The sequence below is a fragment of the Carica papaya genome, chromosome 8 (assembly GCF_054855325.1).
Source record: "Carica papaya isolate Zhongbai chromosome 8, ASM5485532v1, whole genome shotgun sequence".
NCBI lineage: Eukaryota > Viridiplantae > Streptophyta > Magnoliopsida > Brassicales > Caricaceae > Carica > Carica papaya.
In genome coordinates, this window is record NC_142316.1 from 16758118 (window position 1) to 16782890 (window position 24773).

Consider the following 24773-nt stretch of genomic DNA (forward strand, 5'->3'; position numbering starts at 1 on the left):
CTCCCGTCATTTGTTTCCTTGTGCGTGCGCACTGCACCTCCCGTGCTCCTTCTAATATAAAGTAAAATGCTACGGTGCCGTGACTCACATTTGCGAATAAACTTGAGGACCATAATTCAAGTCACGCGTATCGTCGAAAGAATCATCTGCAAAAAAATGGGTGCAACACAAGGACTTCTTAAGAAAATTTGTGAAATATAAGGACTTCGCAGGAGGTCACCCATCCTATTGCTACTCTCGCCCAAGCACCCTTAACTTGCGGAGTTCTGATAGAATCCGTTGCATTGGTGCTGGTATGATTGCTCATGTTTCATTCTGCGCTGCAAATACATACACTTTTTCTCCCTCCATCCCCCCTCCCGTCATTTGTTTTCTTGTGCGTGCGCACTGCACCTCCCGTGCTCCTTCTAATATAAAGTAAAATGCTACGGTGCCGTGACTCACATTTGCGAATAAACCTGAGGACCATAATTCAAGTCACGCGTATCGTCGAAAGAATCATCTGCAAAAAAATTGGTACAACACGAGGACTTCCTAAGAAAATGGGTGAAATATAAGGACTTCGCAGGAGGTCACCCATCCTAGTGCTACTCTCGCCCAAGCACCCTTAACTTGCAGAGTTCTGAAAGAATCCGTTGCATTGGTGCTGGTATGATTGCTCATGTTTTCATTCTGCGCTGCAAATACATACACTTTTTCTCCCTCCATCCCCCCTCCCGTCATTTGTTTCCTTGTGCGTGCACTCTGCATCTCTCCTTCTCATTTTAATATCGATTAAAATGCCCCTGCTTCTTGACTCACATTTGCTTATAAACCAGTGGACCCTAGTTCCAGTCGCGCGCAACGTCGAACGACCCGTCTGAAAAAAAATTAGTGCGACACGAGGACTTCCTAGGAGGTCACCCATCCGAGTACTACTCTCGCCCAAGCACACTTAACTGCGGAGTTCTGATGGGATCCGGTGCATTAGTGCTGGTATGATCGCACCTGTTTAATTCCGCGCTGCAAATACATAAACTTCTTCTCCTTTCTTCCCCCTCCCGTCATTTCTTTCCTTGTGCGTACGCACTGCACCTCCCGTGCTCGTTCTAATATCAAGTAAAATGCTAAGGTGCCGTGACTCACATTTGCGAATAAACCTGAGGACCATAATTCAAGTCGCGCGTATCGTCGAAAGAATCATCTGCAAAAAAATGGGTACAACACGAGGACTTCTTAAGAAAATGGGTTAAATATAAGGACTTCGCAGGAGGTCACCCATCCTAGTGCTACTCTCGCCAAAGCATTCTTAACTTGCGGAGTTCTAATAGAATCCGTTACATTGGTGCTGGTATGATTGCTCATGTTTCATTCTGCGCTGCAAATACATACACTTTTTCTCCCTCTATCCCCCCTCCCGTCATTTGTTTCCTTGTGCGTGCACTCTGCATCTCTCCTTCTCATTCTAATATTGATTAAAATGTCCCTGCTTCTTGACTCACATTTGCATATAAACCAGTGGACCCTAGTTCCAGTCGCGCGTAACGTCGTACGACCTGTCTGAAAAAAAAATTAGTGCGACACGTGGATTTCCCAGGAGGTCACCCATCCGAGTACTACTCTCGCCCAAGCACACTTAACTGCGGAGTTCTACTGGGATCCGATGCATTAGTGCTGGAATGATCGCACCTATTTAATTTTGCGCTGCAAATACATAAACTCCTAATCCTTTCTTCCCCCTCCCGTCATTTGTTTCCTTGTGTGTGCGCACTGCACCTCTCGTTCTCGTTCAAATATCAAGTAAAATGCCACGGCGCCGTGACTCACATTTGCGAATAAATCTGCGGACCATAATTAAAGTCGCGAGTAACGTCGAACGACACATCTGAAAAAAAAAAAATGGGTGCAACACGAGAACTTCCCACGAGGTAACTCATCATTGTACTACTTTTCCCAAAGCACACTTAACTACGGAGTTCTGATGGGATCCGGTCCATTTGTGGTGGTATGATCGCACCTGTTTAATTTTGCGCTGCAAATAGATAAACTCATTCCCCTTTCTTCCCCCTCCCGTCATTTGTTTCCTTGTGCGTGCGCACTGCACCTCCCGTGCTCCTTCTAATATAAAGTAAAATGCTACGGTTCCGTGACTCACATTTGCGAATAAACCTGAGCACCACAATTCAAGTCACGCGTATCGTCGAAAGAATCATCTGCAAAAAAATGGGTGCATCAAAAGGACTTCCTAAGAAAATTTGTGAAATATAAGGACTTCGCAGGAGGTCACCCATCCTAGTGCTACTCTCTCCCAAGCACCCTTAACTTGCGGAGTTCTGATAGAATCCGTTGCATTGGTGCTGGTATGATTGCTCATGTTTCATTCTGCGCTGCAAATACATACACTTTTTCTCCCTCCATCCCCCCTCCCGTCATTTGTTTCCTTGTGCGTGCGCACTGCACCTCCCGTGCTCGTTCTAATATAAAGTAAAATGCTACGGTGCCGTGACTCACATTTGCGAATAAACCTGAGGACCATAATTCAAGTCGCACGTATCGTCGAAAGAATCATCTGCAAAAAAATGGGTGCAACACGAGGACTTCCTAAGAAAATGGGTGAAATATAAGGACTTCGCAGGAGGTCACCCATCCTAGTGCTACTATCGCCCAAGCACCCTTAACTTGCGGAGTTCTGATAGAATCCGTTGCATTGGTGCTGGTATGATTGCTCATGTTTCATTCTGCGCTGCAAATACATACACTTTTTCTCCCTCCATCCCCCCTCCCGTCATTTGTTTCCTTGTGCGTGCGCACTGCACCTCTCGTTCTCGTTCAAATATCAAGTAAAATGCCACGGCGCCGTGACTCACATTTGCGAATAAATCTGCGGACCATAATTAAAGTCGCGCGTAACGTCGAACAGCACATCTGAAAAAAAGAAAATGGGTGCAACACGAGAACTTCCCTGGAGGTAACCTATCATTGTACTACTTTCGCCAAAGCACACTTAACTGCGGAGTTATGATGGGATCCGGTGCATTTGTGCTGGTGTGACCGCACCTGTTTAATTTCGTGCTGAAAATACATACACTCCTTCTTCCCTCCTCCCCTCCCATCATTTGTTTCCTTGTGCGTTCACACTGCACCTCTCCTTCTCGTTCTAATATCGATTAAAATGCCACTGATTCTTGACTCACATTTGCGTATAAACCAGCGGACCATAGTTCCAGTCGCGCGTAACGTCGAACGACCCATATGAAAAAAAATTGTTGCGATACAAGGACTTCCCAAGAGGTCACCCATCGAGTACTACTCTCGCCAAAGCACACTTAACTGCAGAGTTCTGATGGGATCTAGTGCATTAGTGCTGGTATGATGCCACTTGTTTAATTTTGCGCTTCAAATACATACACTTCCTCTCTTTTCTTCCTCATCCCGTTATTTGTTTCCTTGTGCGTGCGCACTGCACCTCCCGTACTCGTTCTAATATCAAGTAAAATGCAACGACGCCGTGACTCACGTTTGCCAATAAACCTGCGGACCATAAATCAAGTCGCGCGTAACGTCGAAAGAATCATCTGCAAAAAGATGGGTGCAACACGAGGACCACCCAAGAAAATGGGTGAAATATAAGGACTTCGCAGGAGGTCACCCATCCAAGTACTTTTCTCGCACAAGCACCCTTATCTGCGGAGTTCTGATAGAATCCGTTGCATTAGTGCTGGTATGATCCCTCATGTTTCATTCTGCACTGCAAATACATACACTCTTTCTCCTCCCATCCACCCACCCGTCATTTGTTTCCTTGTGCGTGCACTCTGCATCTCTCTTTCTCGTTCTAATATCAAGTAATATGCCCCGGCACAGTGACTCACCTTTGCAAGTGAACCAGCGGTTTATAATTCCATTTGCGCGTAACGTCAAACAACCCATCCGAAAAAAATAGGTGCAACGCGAGGGCTTCCCAAGTTGTTACCCATCCGAGTACTACTCTCACCCAAGCACACTTAAGTGCGGAGTTCTGATGGGATCCGGGGCTTTACTGCTGGTATGATCGCACCTGTTTAATTTCGCGCTGCAAATACATACACTCCTTCTCCTTTCTTCCCCCTCCGGTCATTTGTTTCCTTGTGCGTTCACACTTCACCTCTCATTCTCGTTCTAATATCGATTAAAATGCCCCTGCTTCTTGACTCACATTTGCGTATAAACCAGCGGACCCTAGTTCCAGACTCGCGTAACGTCAAACGACCCATCTGAAAAAAAATTGGTGCGACACGAGGACTTTCCAGGAGGTCACCCATCCGAGTACTAATCTCGCCCAAGCACACTTAACTGCGGAGTTCTGATGGGATCCGGGGCATTAGTGCTGGTATGATCGCACCTGTTTAATTTCGCGCTGCAAATACATAAACTCATTCCCCTTTCTTCCCCCTCCCGTCATTTCTTTACCTTGTGCGTGCGCACTGCACCGCCCGTGCTCGTTCTAATATCAAGTAAAATACTACGGTGCCGTGACTCACATTTGTGAATAAACCTGAGGACCATAATTCAAGTCGCGCGTATCGTCGAAAGAATCATCTGCAAAAAAATTGGTGCAACACGAGGACTTCCTAAGAAAATGGGTGAAATATAAGGACTTCGCAGGAGGTCACCCATCCTAGTGCTACTCTCGCCCAAGCACCCTTAACTTGCAGAGTTCTGAAAGAATCCGTTGCATTGGTGTTGGTATGATTGCTCATGTTTCATTCTGCGCTGCAAATACATACACTTTTTCTCCCTCCATCCCCCCTCCCGTCATTTGTTTCCTTGTGCGTGCACTCTGCATCTCTCCTTCTCATTTTAATATCGATTAAAATGCCCCTGCTTCTTGACTCACATTTGCTTATAAACCAGTGGACCCTAGTTCCAGTCGCGCGCAACGTCGAACGACCCGTCTGAAAAGAAATTAGTGCGACACGAGGACTTCCCAGGAGGTCACCCATCCGAGTACTAATCTCGCCCAAGCACACTTCACTGCGGAGTTCTGATGGGATCCGGTACATTAGTGCTGGTATGATCGCACCTGTTTAATTTTGCGCTGCAAATACATAAACTCATTCCCCTTTCTTCCCCCTCCCGTCATTTGTTTCCTTGTGCGTGCGAACTGCACCTCCCGTTCTCGTTCTAATATCAAGTAAAATGCTAAAGCGCCGTGACTCACATTTGCGAATAAACCTGAGGACCATAATTCAAGTCGCGCGTAACGTCGAAAGAATTATCTACAAAAAAATGGGTGCAACACGAGGACTTCAGAAGAAAATGGGTTAAATACAAAGACTTCGCAGGAGGTAACCCATGCTAGTATTAGTCTCGCCCAAACACCCTTACCTACGGAGTTCTGATAGAATCCGTTGCATTAGTGCTGGTATGATCGCACCTGTTTCATTTCGTGCTGAAAATACATGCACTCCTTCTCCTTCCCTCCCCCTCCCATTAATTGTTTCCTTGTGCGTGCACTCTACATCTCTCATTCTCGTTTTAATATCAATTAAAATGCCCCTGCTTCTTGACTCACATTTGCGTATAAACCAGCGGACCCTAGTTCCAGTCGCGCGTAACGTCGAACGACACGTCTGGAAAAAAATTAGTGCGACACGAGGACTTCTCAGAATGTCACCCATCCGAGTACTGCTCTCGCCCAAGCAAACTTAACTGCGGAGTTCTGATGGGATCCGGTGCATTAGTGCTGGTATGATCGCACATGTTTAATTTCGCACTGCAAATACATAAACTCCTTCTCCTTTCTTCCCACTCCCTTCATTTGTTTCCTTGTGCGTGCGCATTGCACCTCTCATTCTCGTTCAAATATCAAGTAAAATGCCACGGCGCCGTGACTCACATTTGCGAATAAATCTGCGAACCATAATTAAAGTCGCGCGTAATGTCGAACAGCACATCTGAAAAAAAAAAATGGGTGCAACACCAGAACTTCCGAGGAGGTAACCCATCATTGTACTACTTTCGCCAAAGCACACTTAACTGCGGAGTTCTGATGGGATCCGGTGCATTTGTGCTGGTGTGACCGCACCTGTTTAATTTCGTGCTGAAAATACATACACTCCTTCTTCCCTCCCCCCCTCCCATCATTTGTTTCCTTGTGCGTTCACACTGCACCTCTCCTTCTCGTTCTAATATCGATTAAAAAGTCCCTGATTTTTGACTCACATTTGCGTATAAACAAGCGGACCATAGTTCCAGTCGCGCGTAACGTCGAACGACCCATCTAAAAAAAATTGTTGCGATACGAGGACTTCCCAAGAGGTCACCCATCCGAGAACTATTTTCTCCCAAGCACGCTTAACTACAGAGTTCTGATGGGATCCAGTGCATTAGTGCTGGTGTAATCACACCTGTTTAATTTCGCGCTGCAAATACATAAACTCCTTCTCTTTTCTTCCCCATCCCGTCATTTGTTTCCTTGTGCGTGCGAACTGCACCTCTCGTAGTCGTTCTAATATCAAGTAAAATGCCACGGCGCCGTGACTCACATTTGCGAATAAACCTGCGGACCATAAATCAAGTCGCGTGTAACGTCGAAAGAATCATCTACAAAAAGATGGGTGCAACACGAGGACTTCACAAGAAAATTGGTAAAATATAAGGACATCGCAGGAGGTATCCCATGCTAGTACTACTCTCGCCCAAGCACCCTTACCTATGGAGTTCTGATAGAATCCGATGCATTAGTGCTGGTATAATCGCACCTGTTTCATTTCATGCTGAAAATACATACACTCCTTCTTCCCTCCCCCCCTCCCATCATTTGTTTCCTTGTGCGTTCACACTGCACCTCTCCTTCTCGTTCTAATATCGATTAAAATACCCCTGATTCTTGACTCACATTTGCGTATAAACCAGCGGACCATAGTTCCAGTCGCGCGTAACATCGAACGACCCGTCTGAAAAAAAATTTGTGCAACACAAGGACTTCCCAGGAGGTCACCCATCCGAGTACAACTCTCGCCCAAGCACACTTAACTGCGGAGTTCGGATGGGATCCGGTGCATTAGTGCTGGTATGATCGCACCCGTTTAATTTCGCGCTGCAAATACATAAACTCCTTCTCCTTTCTTCTCCCTCCCGTCATTTGTTTCCTTGTACGTGCACACTGCACCTCCCGTGCTCGTTCTAATGTCAAGTAAAATACTACGGTGCCGTGACTCAAATTTGCGAATAAACCTGAGGACCATAATTCAAGTCGCGTGTAACGTCGAAAGAATCATCAGCAAAAAAATGGGTGCAACACGAGGACTTCACAAGAAAATGGGTGAAATATAAGGACTTCGCAGGAGGTAACCCTTGCTAGTACTACTTTCACCCAAGCACCCTTACCTACGGGGCTCTGATAGAATCCGTTGCAATTAGTGCTGGTATGATCGCACTTGTTTCATTTCGTGCTGAAAATACATACACTCCTTCTCCTTCCCTCCCCCTCCCATCAATTGTTTCCTTGTGCGTTCACACTACACCTCTCCTTCTCGTTCTAATATCGATTAAAATGCCTCTACTTCTTGACTCACATTTGCGTATAAACCAGCAGGCCCCCAGTTCCAGTCGCGCGTAACGTCGAACGACCCGTCTGAAAAAAAATTGGTGCGACACGAGGACTTCCTAGGAGGTCACCCATCCGAGTACTACTCTCGTCCAAGCAAACTTAACTGCGGAGTTCTGATGGGATCCGGTGCATTAGGGCTGGTATGATCGCACCCGTTTAATTTCGCGCCGCAAATACATAAACTCCTTCTCCTTTCTTCCCCCTCCCGTCATTTGTTTCCTTGTGCGTGCACACTGCACCTCCTGTGCTAGTTCTAATATCAAGTAAAATGCTACGGCGCCGTGACTCACATTTGCGAATAAACCTGAGGACCATAATTCAACTCGCGCGTATCGTCGAAAGAATTATCTGCAAAAAAATGGGTGCAACACGAGGACTTCCTAAGAAAATGGGTGAAATATAAGGACTTCGCAGGAGGTCACCCATCCTAGTACTACTCTCGCCCATGCACCCTTAACTTGCGGAGTTCTAATAGAATCCGTTGCATTGGAGCTGGTATGATTGCTCAAATTTCATTCTGGGCTGAAAATACATACACTTTTTGTCCCTCCATCCCCCCTCCCGTCATTTGTTTCCTTGTGCGTGCACTCTGCATCTCTCCTTCTCGTTCTAATATCGATTAAAATGCCCCTGCTTCTTGACTCATATTTGCGTATAAACCAGTGGACCCTAGTTCCAGTCGCGCGTAACGTCGAACGACACGTCTGGAAAAAAATTAGTGCGACACGAGGACTTCTCAGAATGTCACCCATCCGAGTACTGCTCTCGCCCAAGCAAACTTAACTGCGGAGTTCTGATGGGATCCGGTGCATTAGTGCTGGTATGATCGCACATGTTTAATTTTGCGCTGCAAATACATAAACTCCTTCTCCTTTCTTCCCCCTCCCGTCATTTGTTTCCTTGTGCGTGCGCACTGTACCTCTCGTTCTCGTTCAAATGTCAAGTAAAATGCCACGGCACCGTGACTCACATTTGCGAATAAATCTGCAGACCATAATTAAAGTCGCGCGTAACGTCGAACGGCACATCTGAAAAAAAAAAAATGGGTGCAACACGAGAACTTCCCATGAGGTAACCCATCATTGTACTACTTACGCCAAAGCACACTTAACTACGAAGTTCTGATGGGATCCGGTGCATTTGTGCTGGTGTGACCGCACCTGTTTAATTTCGTGCTGAAAATACATACACTCCTTCTTCCTTCCCCCATCCCATCATTTGTTTCCTTGTGCGTTCACACTGCACCTCTCCTTCTCGTTCTAATATCGATTAAAATGCCCCTGATTCTTGACTCACATTTGCGTATAAACCAGCGGACCATAGTTCCAGTATCGCGTAACGTCGAACGACCAATCTGAAAAAAAAAATGTTGCAACACGAGGGCTTCCCAAGCGGTCACCCATCCGAGTACTACTCTCGCCCAAGCACACTTAACTGCGGAGTTCTGATGGGATCCGAAGCTTTAGTGCTGGTATGATCGCATCTGTTTAATTTTGCGCTGCAAATACATACACTTCTTCTCCTTTCTTCCCCCTCCCGTCATTGGTTTCTTTGTGCGTTCACATTTCACCTCTCATTCTCGTTCTAATATTGATTAAAATGCCCCTGCTTCTTGACTCACATTTGCGTATAAACCAGTGGACCCTAGTTCCAGACACGCGTAACGTCGAACGACTCGTCTGAAAAAAAATTGATGCGACACGAGGACTTCCCAGGAGGTCACCCATCCGAGTACTAATCTCGCCCAAGCACACTTCACTGCGGAGTTCTGATGGGATCCGGTACATTAGTGCTGGTATGATCGCACCTGTTTAATTTTGCGCTGCAAATACATAAACTCATTCCCCTTTCTTCCCCCTCCCGTCATTTGTTTCCTTGTGCGTGCGAACTGCACCTCCCGTTCTTGTTCTAATATCAAGTAAAATGCTAAAGCTCCGTGACTCACATTTGCGAATAAACCTGAGGACCATAATTCAAGTTGCGCGTAACATCGAAAGAATCATCCGCAAAAAAATGGGTGCAACACGAGGACTTCACAAGAAAATGGGTGAAATATAAGGACTTCGCAGGAGGTAACCCATGCTAGTACTACTCTCGCCCAAGCACCCTTACCTACGGAGTTCTGATAGAATCCGTTGCATTAGTGCTGGTATGATCGCACCTGTTTCATTTCGTGCTGAAAATACATACACTCCTTCTCCTTCTCTCCCCCTCCGATCAAATGTTTCCTTGTGCGTTCACACTGCACCTCTCCTTCTCGTTCTAATATCGATTAAAATGCCCTTGCTTCTTGACTCACAATTGCGTATAAACCAGCGGACCCCAGTTCCAGTCGAGCGTAACGTCGAACTACCCATCTGAAAAAAAATTGGTGCGACACGACGACTTCCCAGGAGGTCACCCATCCAAGAACTACTCTCGCCCAAGCACACTTAACTGCGGAGTTCTGATGGGATCCGGTGCATTTGTGCTGGTATGATCGCACCCGTTTAATTCCGCGCTGCCAATACATAAACTCCTTCTCCTTTCTTCCCCCTCCCGTCATTTGTTTCCTTGTGCGTGCGCACTGCACCTACCGTGCTCGTTCTAATATCAAGTAAAATGCTACGGTGCCGTGACTCACATTTGCGAATAAATCTGAGGACCATAATTCAAGTCCCGCGTATCGTCGAAAGAATCATCTGCAAAAAAATGGGTGAAATATAAGGACTTCGCAGGAGGTCACCCATCCTAGTGCTACTCTCGCCAAAGCACCCTTAACTTACGGAGTTCTGATAGAATCTGTTGCATTGGTGCTGGTATGATTGCTCATGTTTCATTCTGCGCTGCAAATACATAAATTCCTTGTGCGTTCACACTGCACCTCTCCTTCTCGTTCTAATATCGATTAAAATTCCCCTGCTTCTTGACTCACATTTGCGTATAAACCAGTGGACCCTAATTCCAGTCGCGCGTAACGTCGAACGACCCGTCTGAAAAAAAAAATTAGTGCGACTTGAGGATTTCCAAGGAGGTCACCCATCCAAGTACTACTCTCGCCCAAACAAACTTAACTGCGGAGTTCTGATGGGATCCGGTGCATTAGTGCTTGTATGATCGCACCTGTTTAATGTTGGGCTACAAATACATAAATTCCTTGCCCTTTCTTTCCCCTCCCGTCATTTGTTTCCTTGTGCGTGCGCACTGCACCTCTCGTTCTCGTTCAAATATCAAGTAAAATGCCACGGAGCTGTGACTCACATTTGCGAATAAATCTGCGGAAAATAATTAAAGTCGCGCGTAACGTCGAACGACACATCTGAAAAAAAGAAAATGGGTGCAACACGAGAACTTCCCACGAGGTAACCCATCTTTGTACTACTTTCACCAAAGCACACTTAACTGCGGAGTTCTGATGGGATCCGGTGCATTTGTGCTGGTATGATCGCACCTGTTTAATTTTGCGCTGCAAATACATAAACTCATTCCCCTTTCTTCCCCCTCCTGTCATTTGTTTCCTTGTGCGTGCGCACTGCACCTCCCGTTCTCGTTCTAATATCAAGTAAAATGCTACAACACCGTGACTCACATTTGCGAATAAACCTGATGACCATAATACAAGTCGCGCGTAATGTCGAAAGAATCATCTGCAAAAAAATGGGTGCAACACGAGGACTTCACAAGAAAATGGGCGAAATATAAGGACTTCGCAGGAGGTAACCCATGCTAGTACTACTCTCGCCCAAGCACCCTTACCTACGGAGTTCTGATAGAATCCGTTGCATTAGTGCTGATATGATCGCACCTGTTTCATTTCGTGCTGCAAATACATACACTCCTTCTCCATTCTTCCCCCTCCCGTCATTTGTTTCCTTGGGCGTGCGCACTGCACCTCTCGTTCTCGTTCAAATATCTGGTAAAATGCCACGGCGCCGTGACTCACATTTGCGAATAAATATGCGGACCATAATTAAAGTCGCGCGTAATGTCGAACGGCACATCTGAAAAAAAAAATGGGTGCAACACGAGAACTTCCCAGGAGGTAACCCATCATTATACTACTTTCGCCAAAGCACACATAACTGCGGAGTTCTTATGGGATCTGGTGCATTTGTGCTGGTGTGACCGCACATGTTTAATTTCGTGCTGAAAATACATACACACCATCTTCCCTCCCCCCCTCCCATCATTTGTTTCCTTGTGCGTTCACACTGCACCTCTCCTTCTCGTTCTAATATCGATTAAAATGCCCCTGATTCTTGACTCACATTTGCGTATAAACCAGCGGACCATAGTTCCAGTCGCGCGTAACGTCGAACGACCCATCTAAAAAAAATTTGTTGCGATACGAGGACTTCCCCAGAGGTCACCCATCTGAGTACTACACTCGCCCAAGCACACTTAACTGCAGAGTTCTGATGGGATCCAGTGCATTAGTGCTAGTATGATGCCACTTGTTTAATTTTGCGCTTCAAATACATACACTCCTTCTCTTTTCTTCCTCCTCCCGTCATTTGTTTCCATGTGCGTGCGCACTGCACCTCCCGTACTCGTTTTAATATCAAGTAAAATACCACGGCGCCGTGACTCACATTTGCGAATAAACCTACGGACCATAAATCAAGTCGCGCGTAACGTCGAAAGAATCAGCTACAAAAAGATGGGTTCAACACGAGGACCTACCAAGAAAATGGGTGAAATATAAAGACTTTGCATGAGGTCACCCATCCTAGTACTTTTCTCGCCCAAGCACCCTTAACTGCGGAGTTCTGATAGAATCCGTTGCATTAGTGCTGGTATGATCCCTAATGTTTCATTCTGCACTGCAAATACATGCACTCTTTCTCCTCCCATCCCCCCTCCCGTCATTTGTTTCCTTTTGCGTGCACTCTGCATCTCTCTTTCTCGTTCTAATATAAAGTAATGTGCTCCGGCACCGTGACTCACCTTTGCAAATGAACCAGCGGTTTATAATTCCATTCGCGCGTAACGTCGAACAACCCATCCGAAAAAAAATAGGTACAACACGAGGGCTTCCCAAGTGGTCACCCATCCGAGTACTACTCTCGCCCAAGCACACTTAACTGCGGAGTTCTGATGGTATCCGGTGCATTAGTGGTGGTATGATCGCACCCGTTTAATTTCGCGCTGCAAATACATAAACTCCTTCCCCTTTCTTCCCCCTCCTGTTATTTGCTTCCTTGTGCGTGCGCACTGCACCTCCCGTGCTCGTTCTAATATCAAGTAAAATGCTACGGTGCCGTGACTCACATTTGCGAATAAACCTGAGGACCATAATTCAAGTCACGCGTATCGTCGAAAGAATCATCTGCAAAAAAATGGGTGCAACACGAGGACTTCCTGAGAAAATTGGTGAAATATAAGGACTTCGCATGAGGTCACCCATCCTAGTGCTACTCTCGCCCAAGCACCCTTAACTTGTGGAGTTCTGATAGAATCCGTTGCATTGGTGCTGGTATGATTGCTCATGTTTCATTCTGCGCTGCAAATACATACACATTTTCTCCCTCCATCCCACCTCCCGTCATTTGTTTCCTTCTGCGTGCACTCTGCATCTCTCCTTCTCGTTCTAATAACGATTAAAATGCCCCTGCTTCTTGACTAACATTTGCGTATAAACCAGTGGACCCTCGTTCCAGTCGCGCGTAACGTCGAATGACCCATCTGAAAAAAAATTGTTGCGATACGAGGACTTCCCAAGAGGTCACCCATCCGAGTACTACTCTCGCCCAAGCACACTTAACTGCAGAGTTCTGATGGGATCCAGTGCATTAGTGCTGGTATGATGCCACTTGTTTAATTTTGCGCTTCAAATACATACACTCCTTCTCTTTTCTTCCTCTCCCCGTCATTTCTTTCCTTGTTCGTGCGCACTGCACCTCCCGTACTTGTTCTAATATCAAGTAATATGCCCTGGCACCGTGACTCACCTTTGCAAATGAACCAGCGGTTTATAATTCCATTCGCGCGTAACGTCGAACAACCCATCCGAAAAAAAATAGGTGCAACACGAGGGCTTCCCAAGTGGTCACCCATCTGAGTACGACTCTCGCCCAAGCACACTTAACTGCGGAGTTCTGATGGGATCCGGGGCTTTAATGCTGGTATGATCGCACCTGTTTAATTTCGCGCTGCAAATAAATACACTCCTTCTCTTTTCTTCCCCCTCCCGTCGATTGTTTCCTTGTGCATTCACACTGCACCTCTCATTCTCGTTCTAATATCGATTAAAATGCCCCTGCTTCTTGACTCACATTTGCGTATAAACCAGCGGACCCTAGTTCCAGTCGCGCGTAACGTCGAACGACCCGTCTGAAAAAAAAATTGTTGCGACACGAGGACTTCCCAGGAGGTCACCTATCCGAGTACTACTCTCGCCCAAGCACACTTAACTCTGGAGTTCTGATGGGATCCGGTGCATTAGTGGTGGTATGATCGCACCCGTTCAACTTCGCGCTGCAAATACATAAACTCCTTCCCCTTTCTTCCCCCTCCCGCCATTTGTTTCCTTGTGCGTGCGCACTGCACCTTCCGTGCTCGTTCTAATATCAAGTAAATTGCTACGGTGCCGTGACTCACATTTGCGAATAAACCTGAGGACCATAATTCAAGTCGCGCGTATCGTCGAAAGAATCATCTGCAAAAAAATGGGTGGAACACGAGGACTTCCTAAGAAAATGGGTGAAATATAAGGACTTCGCATGAGGTCACCCATCCTAGTGCTACTCTCGCCCAAGCACCCTTAACTTGCGGAGTTCTGATAGAATCCGTTGCATTGGTGCTGGTATGATTGCTCATGTTTCATTATGCGCTGCAAATACATACACTTTTTCTCCCTCCATCCCCCCTCCCGTCATTTGTTTCCTTGCGCGTGCACTCTACATCTCTCCTTCTCGTTCTAATATTGATTAAAATGCCCCTGCTTCTTGACTCACATTTGCGTATAAACCAGTGGACCCTAGTTCCAGTCGCGCGTAACGTCGAACGACCCGTCTGAAAAAAAAAATTAGTTCAACAAGAGGACTTCCCCGGAGGTCACCTATCCGAGTATTACTCTCGCCCAAGCACACTTAACTGCGGAGTTCTGATGGGATCCGGTGCATTAGTGCTGGTATGATCGAAACTGTTTAATTTCGCGCTGCAAATACATAAACTCCTTCTCCTTTCTTCCCCCTCCCGTCATTTGTTTCCTTGTGCGTGCGCACTGCACCTCTCGTTCTTGTTCAAATATCAAGTAAAATGCCACGGCGCCGTGACTCACATTTGCGAATAAAGCTGCGGACCATAATTAAAGTCGCGCGTAACGTCGAACGGCACATCTGAAAAAAAAAAATGGGTGTAACACGAGAACTTCCCAGGAGGTAACCCATCATTGTACTACTTTCGCCAAAGCACACTTAACTGCGGAGTTCTGATGGGATCCGGTGCATTTGTGCTGGTATGATCGCACCCGTTTAATTCCGCGCTGCAAATACATAAACTCCTTCTCCTTTCGTCCCCCTCCCGTCATTTGTTTCCTTGTGCATGCGCACTGCACCTTCCGTGCTCGTTCTAATATCAACTAAAATGCTACGGTGTCGTGACTCACATTTGCGAATAAACCTGCGGACCATAAATCAAGTCGCGCGTAACGTCGAAAGAATCATCTGCAAAAAGATGGGTGCAACACGAGGACCTCCCAAGAAAATGGGTGAAATATAAGGACTTCGCAGGAGGTCACCCAACCGAGTACTTTTCTCGCTTAAGCACCCTTAACTGCAGAGTTCTGATAGAATCCGTTGCATTCGTGCTGGTATGATCCCTCATGTTTCATTCTGCACTGCAAATACATACACTCTTTCTCCTCCCATCCCCCCTCCCGTCATTTATTTCCTTGTGCGTGCACTCTGCATCTCTCTTTCTCGTTCTAATATCAATTAAAATGCCCCTGTTTCTTGACTCACATTTGCGTATAAACCAGTGGACCCTCGTTCCAGTCGCGCGTAACGTCGAATGACCCGTCTAAAAAAAAAATTAGTGCGACATGAGGACTTCCCAGGAGGTCACCCATCCGAGTACTACTGTCACCCAAGCACACTAAACTGCGGAGTTCTGATGGGATCCGATGCATTTGTGCTGGTATGATCGCACCTGTTTCATTTCGTGCTGAAAATACATACACTCCTTCTCCTTCCCTCCCCCTCCCCTCAATTGTTTCCTTGTGCGTTCACACTGCACCTCTCCTTCTCGTTCTAATGTTGATTAAAATGCCTCTGCTTCTTGACTCACAATTGCGTATAAACCAGCGGACCCCAGTTCCAGTCGCGCGTAACGTCGAACGACCCGTCTGAAAAAAAATTGGTGCGACACAAGGACTTCCCAGTGCATTAGTGCTAGTATGATCGCATCTGTTTCATTTCGCGCTGCAAATACATACACTCCTTCTCCTTTCTTCCCCCTCCCGTCATTTGTTTCCTTGTGCGTGCGCACTGCACCTCCCGTGCTCGTTCTAATATCAAGTAAAATGCTACGGTGCCGTGACTCACATTTGCGAATAAACCTGAGGACCATAATTCAAGTCGCGCGTATCGTCGAAAGAATCATCTACAAAAAATGGGTGCAACACGAGGACTTCCTGAGAAAATGGGTGAAATATAAGGACTTCGCATGAGGTCACCCATCCTAGTGCTACTCTCGCCCAAGCACCCTTAACTTGTGGAGTTCTGATAGAATCCGTTGCATTGGTGCTGGTATGATTACTCATGTTTCATTCTGCACTGCAAATACATACACATTTTCTCCCTCCATCCCCCCTCCCGTCATTTGTTTCCTTCTGCGTGCACTCTGCATCTCTCCTTCTCGTTCTAATAACGATTAAAATGCCCCTGCTTCTTGACTCACATTTGCGTATAAATCAGTGGACCCTCGTTCCAGTCGCGCGTAACGTCAAACGACCCGTCTAAAAAAAAAATTAGTGCGACACAACGACTTCCCAGGAGGTCACCCATTCGAGTACTACTCTCGCCCAAGCACACTTAACTGCGGAGTTCTGATGTGATCCGATGCATTAGTGCTGGTATGATCGCACCTGTTTAATTTTGCGCTGCAAATACATAAATTCCTTCCCCTTTCTTCCCCCTCCCGTCATTTGTTTCCTTGTGCGTGCGCACTGTACCTCTCTTTCTCGTTCAAATATCAAGTAAAATGCCACGGTGCCATGACTCACATTTGCGAATAAATCTGCGGACCATAATTAAAGTCGCGCGTAACGTCGAACGACACATCTGAAAAAAAGAAAATGGGAGCAACACGAGAACTTCCCAGGAGGTAACCCATCATTGTACTACTTTCCCCAAAGCACACATAACTGCGGAGTTCTGATGGGATCCGGTGCATTTGTGCTGGTGTGACCGCACATGTGTAATTTCGTGCTGAAAATACATACACTCCTTCTTCCCTCCCCCCCTCCCATCATTTGTTTCCTTGTGGGTTCACACTGCACCTCTCTTTCTCGTTCTAATATCGATTAAAATGCCCCTGATTCTTGACTCACATTTGCGTATAAACCAGCGGACCATAGTTCCAGTCGCGCGTAACGTCGAACGACCCATCTGAAAAAAAATTGTTGCGATACGAGGACTTCCAAAGAGGTCACCCATCCGAGTACTACTCTCGACCAAGCACAGTTAACTGCAGATTTCTGATGGGATCCAGTGCATTAGTGCTGGTATGATGCCACTTGTTTAATTTTGTGCTTCAAATACATACACTCCTTCTCTTTTCTTCCTCATCCCGTCATTTGTTTCCTTGTGCGTGCGCACTGCACCTCCTGTACTCGTTCTAATATCAAGTAAAATGCAACGGCGCCGTGACTCACATTTGCGAATAAACCTACGGACCATAAATCAAGTCGCGCGTAACGTCGAAAGAATCATATGCAAAAAGATGGGTGCAACACGAGGACCTCCCAAGAAAATGGGTGAAATATAAGGACTTCGAAGGAGGTCACCCATCCGAGTACATTTCTCGCCCAAGCACCCTTAACTGCGGAGTTCTGATAGAATCCGTTGCATTAGTGCTGGTATGATCCCTCATGTTTCATTCTGCACTGCAAATACATACACTCTTTCTCCTCCCATCCCCCCTCCCGTCATTTGTTTCCTTGTGCGTGCACTCTGAATCTCTTTTTCTCATTCTAATATCAAGTAATATGCCCCGGAACCGTGACTCACCTTTGCAAATAAACCAGCGGTTTATAATTATATTCGCGCGTAACGTCGAACAACCCATCCGAAGAAAAATTGGTGCAACACGAGGGCTTGCCAAGTGGACACCCATCCGAGTACTACTCTCGCCCAAGCACACTTAACTGCAGAGTTCTGATAGGATCCGGTGCATTTGTGCTGGTGTGACCGCACCTGTTTAATTTCGTGCTGAAAATACATACACTCCTTCTTCCCTCCCCCCTCCAATCATTTGTTTCCTTGTGCGTTCACACTGCACCTCTCCTTCTCGTTCTAATATCGATTAAAATGCCCCTGATTCTTGACTCACATTTGCGTATAAACCAGCGGACCATAGTTCTAGTAGCGTGTAACGACGAACGACACATCTGAAAAAAAATTGTTGCGATATGAGGACTTCCCAAGAGGTCACGCATCCGAGTACTACTCTCGCCCAAGCACACTTAACTGCAGAGTTCTGATGGGATCGAGTGCATTAGTGCTGGTATGATGCCACTTGTTTAATTTTGCGCTTCAAATACATACACTCCATCTCTTTTCTTCCTCCTCCCGTCATTTTTTTCCTTTCGTGTGCGCACTGCACCTCTCGTTCTCGTTCTAAGATCAAGTAAAATGCCACGACGCCGTGACCCACATTTGCGAATAAACCTGCGGACCATAAATCAAGTCGCGCGTAACGTCGAAAGAATCATTTGCAAAAAGATGGGTGCAACACGAGGACCTCCCAAGAAAATGGGTGAAATATAAGGACTTCGCAGGAGGTCACCCATCTGAGTACTTTTCTCGCCCAAGCACCCTTAACTGCGGAGTTCTGATAGAATCCATTGCATTAGTGCTAGTATGATCCCTCATGTATCATTCTGCACTGCAAATACATACACTCTGTCTCCTTCCATCCCCCCTCCCGTCATTTGTTTCCTTGTGCGTGCACTCTGCATCTCTCTTTCTCGTTCTAATATCAAGTAATATGCCCAGGCACCGTGACTCACCTTTGCAAATTAACCAGCGGATTATAATTCCATTCTCGCGTAACGTCGAACAACCCATCTGAAAAAAAAATAGATGCAACACGAGGGCTTCCCAGGTGGACACCCATCCGAGTACTACTCTCGCCCAAGCACACTTAACTGCAGAGTTCTGATAGGATCCGGAGCTTTAGTGCTGGTATGATCGCACCTATTTAATTTCGCGCTGCAAATACATACACTCCTACTCCTTTCTTCCCCCTCCCGTCATTTGTTTGCTTGTGCGTTCACACTTCACCTCTCATTCTCGTTCTAATATCGATTAAAATGCCCCAGCTTTTTGACTCACATTTGCGTATAAACCAACGGACCCTAGTTCCAGACGCGATTAACGTCGAACGACTCGTCTGAAAAAAAATTGGTGCGACATGAGGATTTCCCAGGAGGTCAACCATCCGAGTACTAATCTCACCCAAGAACACTTAACTGCGGAGTTCTGATGGGATCCGGGGCTTTAGTGCTGGTATGATCGCACCTGTTTAGTTTTGCGCTGCAAATACATAAACTCCTTCTCCTTTCTTCCCCCTCCCGTCATTTGTTTCCTTGTGCGTTCACACTTCACCTCTCATTCTCGTTCTAATATCGATTAAAATGCCCTTGCTTCTTGACTCATATTTGTGTATAAACCAGCGGACCCTAGTTTCAGACGCGTGTTACGTCGAACGACCCGTCTGAAAAAAAGTTGGTGCGACACGAGGACTTCACAAGAAAATGGATGAAATATAAGGACTTCACAGGAGGTAACCCATGCTAGTACTACTCTCGCCCAAGCACCCTTGCCTACGGAGTTCTGATAGAATCCGTTGCATTAGTGCTGGTATGATCGCACTTGTTTCATTTCGTGCTGAAAATACATACTCTCCTTCTCCTTCCCTCCCCCTCCTATCAATTGTTTCCTTGTGCGTTCATACTGCACCTCTCCTTCTCGTTCTAATATCGATTAAAATGCCCCTGCTTCTTGGCTCACATTTGCGTATAAACCAGCGGACCCTAGTTCCAGTCGCGCGTAATGTTGAACGACCCGTCTGAAAAAAAATTGGTGCGACATGAGGACTTCCCAGGAGGTCACCCATCCGAGTACTACTCTCGCCCAAGCACACTTAACTGCGGAGTTCTGATGGGATCCGGTGCATTAGTGCTGGTATTATCGCACCCATTTAATTTTGCGCTGTAAATACATAAACTCCTTCTCCTTTCTTCCCCCTCCCTTCATTTGTTTAATTGTGCGTGCCCACTGCACCTCCCGTGCTCGTTTTTAATATCAAGTAAACTGCTACGGCGCCGTGACTCACATTTGTGAATAAACCTGAGGACCATAATTCAAGTCGCGAGTAACGTCGAAAGAATCATCTGCAAAAAAATGGGTGCAAAACGAGGACTTCACAAGAAAATGGGTGAAATATAAGGACTTCGCAGGAGGTAACCCATGCTAGTACTACTCTCGCCCAAGCACCCTTACCTACGGAGTTCTGATAGAATCCGTTGCATTAGTGCTGGTATGATCGCACCTGTTTCATTTCGTGCTGAAAATAATACATACACGCCTTCTCCTTCCCTCCCCCTCCTATCAATTGTTTCCTTGTGCGTTCACACTGCACCTCTCCTTCTCGTTCTAATATCGATTAAAATGCCCCTGCTTCTTGACTCACATTTGCGTATAAACCAGCGGACCCTAGTTCCAGTCGCGCGTAACGTCGAACGATCCGTCTGAAAATAAATTGGTGCGACACGAGGACTTCCCAGGAGGTCACCCATCCGAGTACTACTCTCTCCCAAGCACACTTAACTGCGGAGTTCTGATGGGATCCGGTGCATTAATGCTGGTATGATCGCACCCATTTAATTTTGCGCTGCAAATACATATATTGGTGCAACACGGGAGGGGGGATGGAAGGAGAAAAAGTGTATGTATCTGTAGTGCAGAATGAAACATGAGGGATCATACCAGCACTAATGCACCGGATCCCATCAGAACTCCGCAGTTAAGTGTGCTTGGGCGAGACTAGTACTCGGATGGGTGACCTCTTGGGAAGTCCTCGTGTCGCACCAATTTTTTTTCAGGCGGGTCGTTCGACGTTACGCGCGTCTGGAACTAGGGTCCGCTAGTTTATACGCAAATGTGAGTCAAGAAGCAGGGGCATTTTAATCGATATTAGAACGAGAAGGAGAGATGCAGAGTGCACGCAAAAGGAAACAAATGACGGGAGGGGGGATGGAGGGAGAAAAAGTGTATGTATTTGTAGCGCAGAACGAAACATGAGCAATCATACCAGCACCAATGCAACGGATTCTATCAGAACTCCGCAAGTTAAGGGTGCTTGGGCGAGAGTAGCACTAGGATGGGTGACCTCCTGCGAAGTCCTTATATTTCACCCATTTTCTTAGGAAGTCCTCGTGTTGCACCCATTTTTTTGCCGATGATTCTTTCGACGATACGCGCGACTGGAACTGTGGTCATCAGGTTTATTCGCAATTGTGAGTCACGGCACTGTAGCATTTTACTTGATATTAGAACGAGCACGGTAGGTGCAGTGCGCACGCACAAGGAAACAAATGACGGCAGGGGGAAGAAAGGAGAAGGAGTTTATGTATTTGCAGCGCAAAATTAAACCTGTGCGATTATACCAGCACTAATGCATCGGATCACGTCAGAACTCCGCAGTTAAGTGTGCTTGGGCGAGAGTAGTACTGGGATGGGTGACCTCCTGGGAAGTCCTCGTGTCGCACTAATTTTTTTTTCAGACGGCTCGTTCGACGTTACGCACGACTGGAACTAGGGTCCACTGGTTTATACGCAAATGTGAGTCAAGAAGCAGGGGCATTTTAATCGATATTAGAACGAGAAGGAGAGATGCAGAGTGCACGCAAAAGGAAACAAATGACGGGAGGGGGGATGGAGGGAGAAAAAGTGTATGTATTTGCAGCGCAGAATGAAACATGAGCAATCATAGCAGCACCAATGCAACGGATTCTATCAGAACTCTGCATGTTAAGGGTGTTTGGGCGAGAGTAGCTCTAGGATGGGTGACCTCCTTCGAAGTCCTTATATTTCACAAATTTTCTTAGGAAGTCCTCTTGTTGCACCCATTTTTTTGCAGATGATTCTTTCGATGATACGCGCGACTGGAACTATGGTCCTCAGGTTTATTCGCAAATGTGAGTCACGGCACCATAGCATTTTACTTAATATTAGAACGAGCACGGGAGGTGCAGTGCGCACGCACAAGAAAACAAATGACGGGAGGGGGAAGAAAGGAGAAAGAGTTTATGTATTTGCAGCGCGGAATTAAAAGGGTGCGATCATACCAGCACTAATGCACCGGATCCCATCAGAACTCCGCAGTTAAGTGTGCTTGGGCGAGAGTAGTACTCGGGTGGGTGACCTCCTGGGAAGTCCTTGTGTCGCACAAATTTATTTTCAGACGGGTCGTTAGACGTTAGGCGCGACTTGAACTAGGGTCCGCTGGTTTATACGCAAATGTGAATCAAGAAGCAGGGGCATTTTAATCGATCTTAGAACGAGAAGGAGAGGTGCAGTGTGAACGCACAAGGAAACAATTGATGGGAGGGGGAGGGAAGGAGAAGGAGTGTATGTATTTGCAGCGCGAAATGAAACAGGTGCGATCATAACAGCACTAATGTAACGGATTCTATCAGAACTCCGTAGGTAAGGGTGCTTGGGCGAGAGTAGTACTAGCATGGGTTACCTCCTGCGAAGTCCTTATATTTCACCCATTTTCTTGTGAAGTTCTCGTGTTGCACCCATTTTTTTGCAGATGATTTTTTCGATGTTACGCGCGACTTGAATTATGGTCCTCAGGTCTATTCGCAAATGTGAGTCACGGCACCGTAGTATTTTACTTATTATTAGAACGAGCACGGGAGGTGCAGTACGCACGCACAAGGAAACAAATGACGAGAGGGGGAAGAAAGGAGACGGAATTTATGTATTTGCAGCGTAAAATTAAACGGGTTCGATCATACCAGCACTAATGCACTGGATCCCATCAGAATTCGCAGTTAAGTGTGCTTTTGCGAGAGTAGTACTCGGATGGGTGACCTCCTGGGAAGTCCGTGTGTTGCACCAATTTTTTTTCAGACGGGTCGTTCGACGTTACGCGCGACTTGAACTATGGTCCGCTGGTTTATATGCAAATGTGAGTCAAGAATAAGGGGTATTTGAATCGATATTAGAACGACAAGGAGAGGTGCAGTGTGAACGCATAAGGAAACAAATGATGGGAGCGGGAGAGGGAAGAAGGAGTGTATGTATTTTAAGCACGAAATTAAACAGGTGCGGTCACACCAGAACAAATGCACCGGATCCCATCAGAACGCCGCAGTTAAGTGTGCTTTGGCGAAAGTAGTACAATGATGGGTTACCTCCTGGGAAGTTCTCGTGTTGCACCCATTTTCTTTTTTTCAGATGTGTCGTTCGACGTTATGCGCGACTTTAATTATGGTCCACAGATTTATTCGCAAATGTGAGTCACGGCGCCGTGGCATTTTACTAGATATTTGAACGAGAACGAGAGGTGCAGTGCGCACGCACAAGGAAATAAATGACGGGAGGGGGAAGAAAGGAGAAGGAATGTATGTATTTTCAGCACGAAATGAAACAGGTGCGATCGTATCTGCACTAATGCAACGGATTCTATCAGAACTCCGTAGGTAAGGGTGCTTGAGCGAGAGTAGTACTAGCATGGGTTACCTCCTGCGAAGTCCTTATATTTCACCCATTTTCTTGTGAAGTCCTCGTGTTGCACCCATTTTTTTGGAGATGATTCTTTCGACGTTACACGCGACTTGAATTATGGTTCTCAGGTTTATTCGCAAATGTGAGTCACGGCGCTGTAGCATTTTACTTGATATTAGAACGAGAACGGGAGGTGTAGTGCGCACGCACAAGGAAACAAATGACGGGAGGGGGAAGAAAGGAGAATGAGTTTATGTATTTACAGCGCAAAATTAAACAGGTGCGATCATACCAGCACTAATGCACCGGATCCCGTCAGAACTCCGCAGTGAAGTCTGCTTGGGCGAGATTAGTACTCGGATGGGTGATCTCCTGGGAAGTCCTCGTGTCGCACCAATTTTTTTTCAAACGGGTCGTTCGACGTTACCCGCGTCTGGAACTAGGGTCCGGTGGTTTATATGCAAATGTGAGTCAAGAAGCAGGGGCATTTTAATCGATATTAGAACGAGAACGAGAGGTGCAGTGTGAACGCACAAGGAAACAAATGACGGGAAGGGGAAGAAATGAGAAGGAGTGTATGTATTTGCAGCACGAAATTAAACAGGTGCGATCATACCAGCACTAAAGCTCCGGATCCCATCAGAACTCCGCAGTTAAGTGTGGTTGGGCGAGAGTAGTACTCGGATGGGTCAGCACTTGAGAAGCCCTCGTGTTGCACCTATTTTTTTTTCGGATGGGTTGTTCGAAGTTACGCGCGAATGGAATTATAAAGCACTGGTTCATTTGCAAAGGTGAGTCACGGTGCCGGGGCATATTACTTTATATTAGAATGAGAAAGAGAGATGCAGAGTGCACGCACAAGGAAACAAATGAAGGGAGGGGGGATGGAGGGAGAAAAAGTATATGTATTTGCAGCGCAGAACGAAACATGAGCTATCATACCAGCACCAATGCAACGGGTTCTATCAGAACTCCGCAAGTTAAGAGTTCTTGGGTGAGAGTAGCACTAGGATGGGTGACCTCCTGCGAAGTCCTTATATTTCACCCATTTTCTTAGGAAGTCCTCGTGTTGCACCCATTTTTTTGTAGATGATTCTTTCGACGATACGCGCGACTTGAATTATGGTCCTCAGGTTTATTCGCAAATGTGAGTCACGGCACCGTAGTATTTTACTTGATATTAGAACGAGCACGGGAGGTGCAGTGCGCACGCACAAGGAAACAAATGACGGGATGGGGAAGAAAAGAGAGGAGTT

The 24773-nt window shown here is 46.4% G+C and overlaps 8 non-coding genes and 33 pseudogenes across 8 annotated transcripts; 6 read left to right on the forward strand and 35 right to left on the reverse strand.

Moving 5' to 3' along the window:
- Nucleotides 1–870: 870 nt before the first annotated feature.
- LOC148244293 (5S ribosomal RNA) lies at nt 871–989 on the reverse strand. Its single transcript, XR_015814478.1, has one exon. It is a non-coding gene; the product is annotated as a 5S ribosomal RNA (ribosomal RNA).
- A 562-nt stretch (nt 990–1551) lies between these two features.
- Nucleotides 1552–1670, reverse strand: LOC148244294 (5S ribosomal RNA; annotated as a pseudogene).
- Nucleotides 1671–1879: 209 nt separating this feature from the next.
- LOC148244295 (5S ribosomal RNA) lies at nt 1880–1998 on the reverse strand (annotated as a pseudogene).
- Nucleotides 1999–2919: 921 nt separating this feature from the next.
- On the reverse strand, nt 2920–3038 carry LOC148244296 (5S ribosomal RNA; annotated as a pseudogene).
- A 204-nt stretch (nt 3039–3242) lies between these two features.
- LOC148244297 (5S ribosomal RNA) lies at nt 3243–3359 on the reverse strand (annotated as a pseudogene).
- A 560-nt stretch (nt 3360–3919) lies between these two features.
- On the reverse strand, nt 3920–4038 carry LOC148244298 (5S ribosomal RNA; annotated as a pseudogene).
- Nucleotides 4039–4243: 205 nt separating this feature from the next.
- Nucleotides 4244–4362, reverse strand: LOC148244299 (5S ribosomal RNA; annotated as a pseudogene).
- Nucleotides 4363–4924: 562 nt separating this feature from the next.
- LOC148244300 (5S ribosomal RNA) lies at nt 4925–5043 on the reverse strand. The gene has a single exon (XR_015814886.1). It is a non-coding gene; the product is annotated as a 5S ribosomal RNA (ribosomal RNA).
- Nucleotides 5044–5602: 559 nt separating this feature from the next.
- LOC148244301 (5S ribosomal RNA) lies at nt 5603–5721 on the reverse strand (annotated as a pseudogene).
- A 208-nt stretch (nt 5722–5929) lies between these two features.
- LOC148244302 (5S ribosomal RNA) lies at nt 5930–6048 on the reverse strand (annotated as a pseudogene).
- A 203-nt stretch (nt 6049–6251) lies between these two features.
- On the reverse strand, nt 6252–6370 carry LOC148244303 (5S ribosomal RNA; annotated as a pseudogene).
- A 558-nt stretch (nt 6371–6928) lies between these two features.
- Nucleotides 6929–7047, reverse strand: LOC148244304 (5S ribosomal RNA). Its single transcript, XR_015815389.1, has one exon. It is a non-coding gene; the product is annotated as a 5S ribosomal RNA (ribosomal RNA).
- A 561-nt stretch (nt 7048–7608) lies between these two features.
- LOC148244305 (5S ribosomal RNA) lies at nt 7609–7727 on the reverse strand (annotated as a pseudogene).
- Nucleotides 7728–8288: 561 nt separating this feature from the next.
- On the reverse strand, nt 8289–8407 carry LOC148244306 (5S ribosomal RNA; annotated as a pseudogene).
- A 209-nt stretch (nt 8408–8616) lies between these two features.
- LOC148244307 (5S ribosomal RNA) lies at nt 8617–8735 on the reverse strand (annotated as a pseudogene).
- Nucleotides 8736–8939: 204 nt separating this feature from the next.
- LOC148244308 (5S ribosomal RNA) lies at nt 8940–9058 on the reverse strand (annotated as a pseudogene).
- A 205-nt stretch (nt 9059–9263) lies between these two features.
- On the reverse strand, nt 9264–9382 carry LOC148244309 (5S ribosomal RNA). The gene has a single exon (XR_015815192.1). It is a non-coding gene; the product is annotated as a 5S ribosomal RNA (ribosomal RNA).
- Nucleotides 9383–9941: 559 nt separating this feature from the next.
- On the reverse strand, nt 9942–10060 carry LOC148244310 (5S ribosomal RNA). The gene has a single exon (XR_015814744.1). It is a non-coding gene; the product is annotated as a 5S ribosomal RNA (ribosomal RNA).
- A 498-nt stretch (nt 10061–10558) lies between these two features.
- On the reverse strand, nt 10559–10677 carry LOC148244311 (5S ribosomal RNA; annotated as a pseudogene).
- A 209-nt stretch (nt 10678–10886) lies between these two features.
- On the reverse strand, nt 10887–11005 carry LOC148244312 (5S ribosomal RNA; annotated as a pseudogene).
- Nucleotides 11006–11889: 884 nt separating this feature from the next.
- Nucleotides 11890–12007, reverse strand: LOC148244313 (5S ribosomal RNA; annotated as a pseudogene).
- A 561-nt stretch (nt 12008–12568) lies between these two features.
- Nucleotides 12569–12687, reverse strand: LOC148244314 (5S ribosomal RNA; annotated as a pseudogene).
- Nucleotides 12688–13248: 561 nt separating this feature from the next.
- LOC148244315 (5S ribosomal RNA) lies at nt 13249–13366 on the reverse strand (annotated as a pseudogene).
- A 206-nt stretch (nt 13367–13572) lies between these two features.
- Nucleotides 13573–13691, reverse strand: LOC148244316 (5S ribosomal RNA). Its single transcript, XR_015814955.1, has one exon. It is a non-coding gene; the product is annotated as a 5S ribosomal RNA (ribosomal RNA).
- Nucleotides 13692–13897: 206 nt separating this feature from the next.
- On the reverse strand, nt 13898–14016 carry LOC148244317 (5S ribosomal RNA; annotated as a pseudogene).
- Nucleotides 14017–14579: 563 nt separating this feature from the next.
- On the reverse strand, nt 14580–14698 carry LOC148244318 (5S ribosomal RNA; annotated as a pseudogene).
- A 208-nt stretch (nt 14699–14906) lies between these two features.
- Nucleotides 14907–15025, reverse strand: LOC148244319 (5S ribosomal RNA; annotated as a pseudogene).
- Nucleotides 15026–15586: 561 nt separating this feature from the next.
- Nucleotides 15587–15705, reverse strand: LOC148244320 (5S ribosomal RNA; annotated as a pseudogene).
- An 818-nt stretch (nt 15706–16523) lies between these two features.
- On the reverse strand, nt 16524–16642 carry LOC148244321 (5S ribosomal RNA; annotated as a pseudogene).
- A 209-nt stretch (nt 16643–16851) lies between these two features.
- On the reverse strand, nt 16852–16970 carry LOC148244322 (5S ribosomal RNA; annotated as a pseudogene).
- An 883-nt stretch (nt 16971–17853) lies between these two features.
- LOC148244323 (5S ribosomal RNA) lies at nt 17854–17972 on the reverse strand (annotated as a pseudogene).
- An 883-nt stretch (nt 17973–18855) lies between these two features.
- LOC148244324 (5S ribosomal RNA) lies at nt 18856–18974 on the reverse strand (annotated as a pseudogene).
- A 205-nt stretch (nt 18975–19179) lies between these two features.
- Nucleotides 19180–19298, reverse strand: LOC148244325 (5S ribosomal RNA; annotated as a pseudogene).
- Nucleotides 19299–19857: 559 nt separating this feature from the next.
- On the reverse strand, nt 19858–19976 carry LOC148244326 (5S ribosomal RNA; annotated as a pseudogene).
- Nucleotides 19977–20539: 563 nt separating this feature from the next.
- On the reverse strand, nt 20540–20658 carry LOC148244327 (5S ribosomal RNA). The gene has a single exon (XR_015815471.1). It is a non-coding gene; the product is annotated as a 5S ribosomal RNA (ribosomal RNA).
- Nucleotides 20659–20752: 94 nt separating this feature from the next.
- LOC148244328 (5S ribosomal RNA) lies at nt 20753–20871 on the forward strand (annotated as a pseudogene).
- Nucleotides 20872–21432: 561 nt separating this feature from the next.
- LOC148244329 (5S ribosomal RNA) lies at nt 21433–21551 on the forward strand (annotated as a pseudogene).
- A 562-nt stretch (nt 21552–22113) lies between these two features.
- Nucleotides 22114–22232, forward strand: LOC148244330 (5S ribosomal RNA). Its single transcript, XR_015814686.1, has one exon. It is a non-coding gene; the product is annotated as a 5S ribosomal RNA (ribosomal RNA).
- An 881-nt stretch (nt 22233–23113) lies between these two features.
- LOC148244331 (5S ribosomal RNA) lies at nt 23114–23232 on the forward strand (annotated as a pseudogene).
- A 563-nt stretch (nt 23233–23795) lies between these two features.
- On the forward strand, nt 23796–23914 carry LOC148244332 (5S ribosomal RNA; annotated as a pseudogene).
- Nucleotides 23915–24119: 205 nt separating this feature from the next.
- Nucleotides 24120–24238, forward strand: LOC148244333 (5S ribosomal RNA; annotated as a pseudogene).
- The last annotated feature ends 535 nt before the right edge of the window (nt 24239–24773 follow it).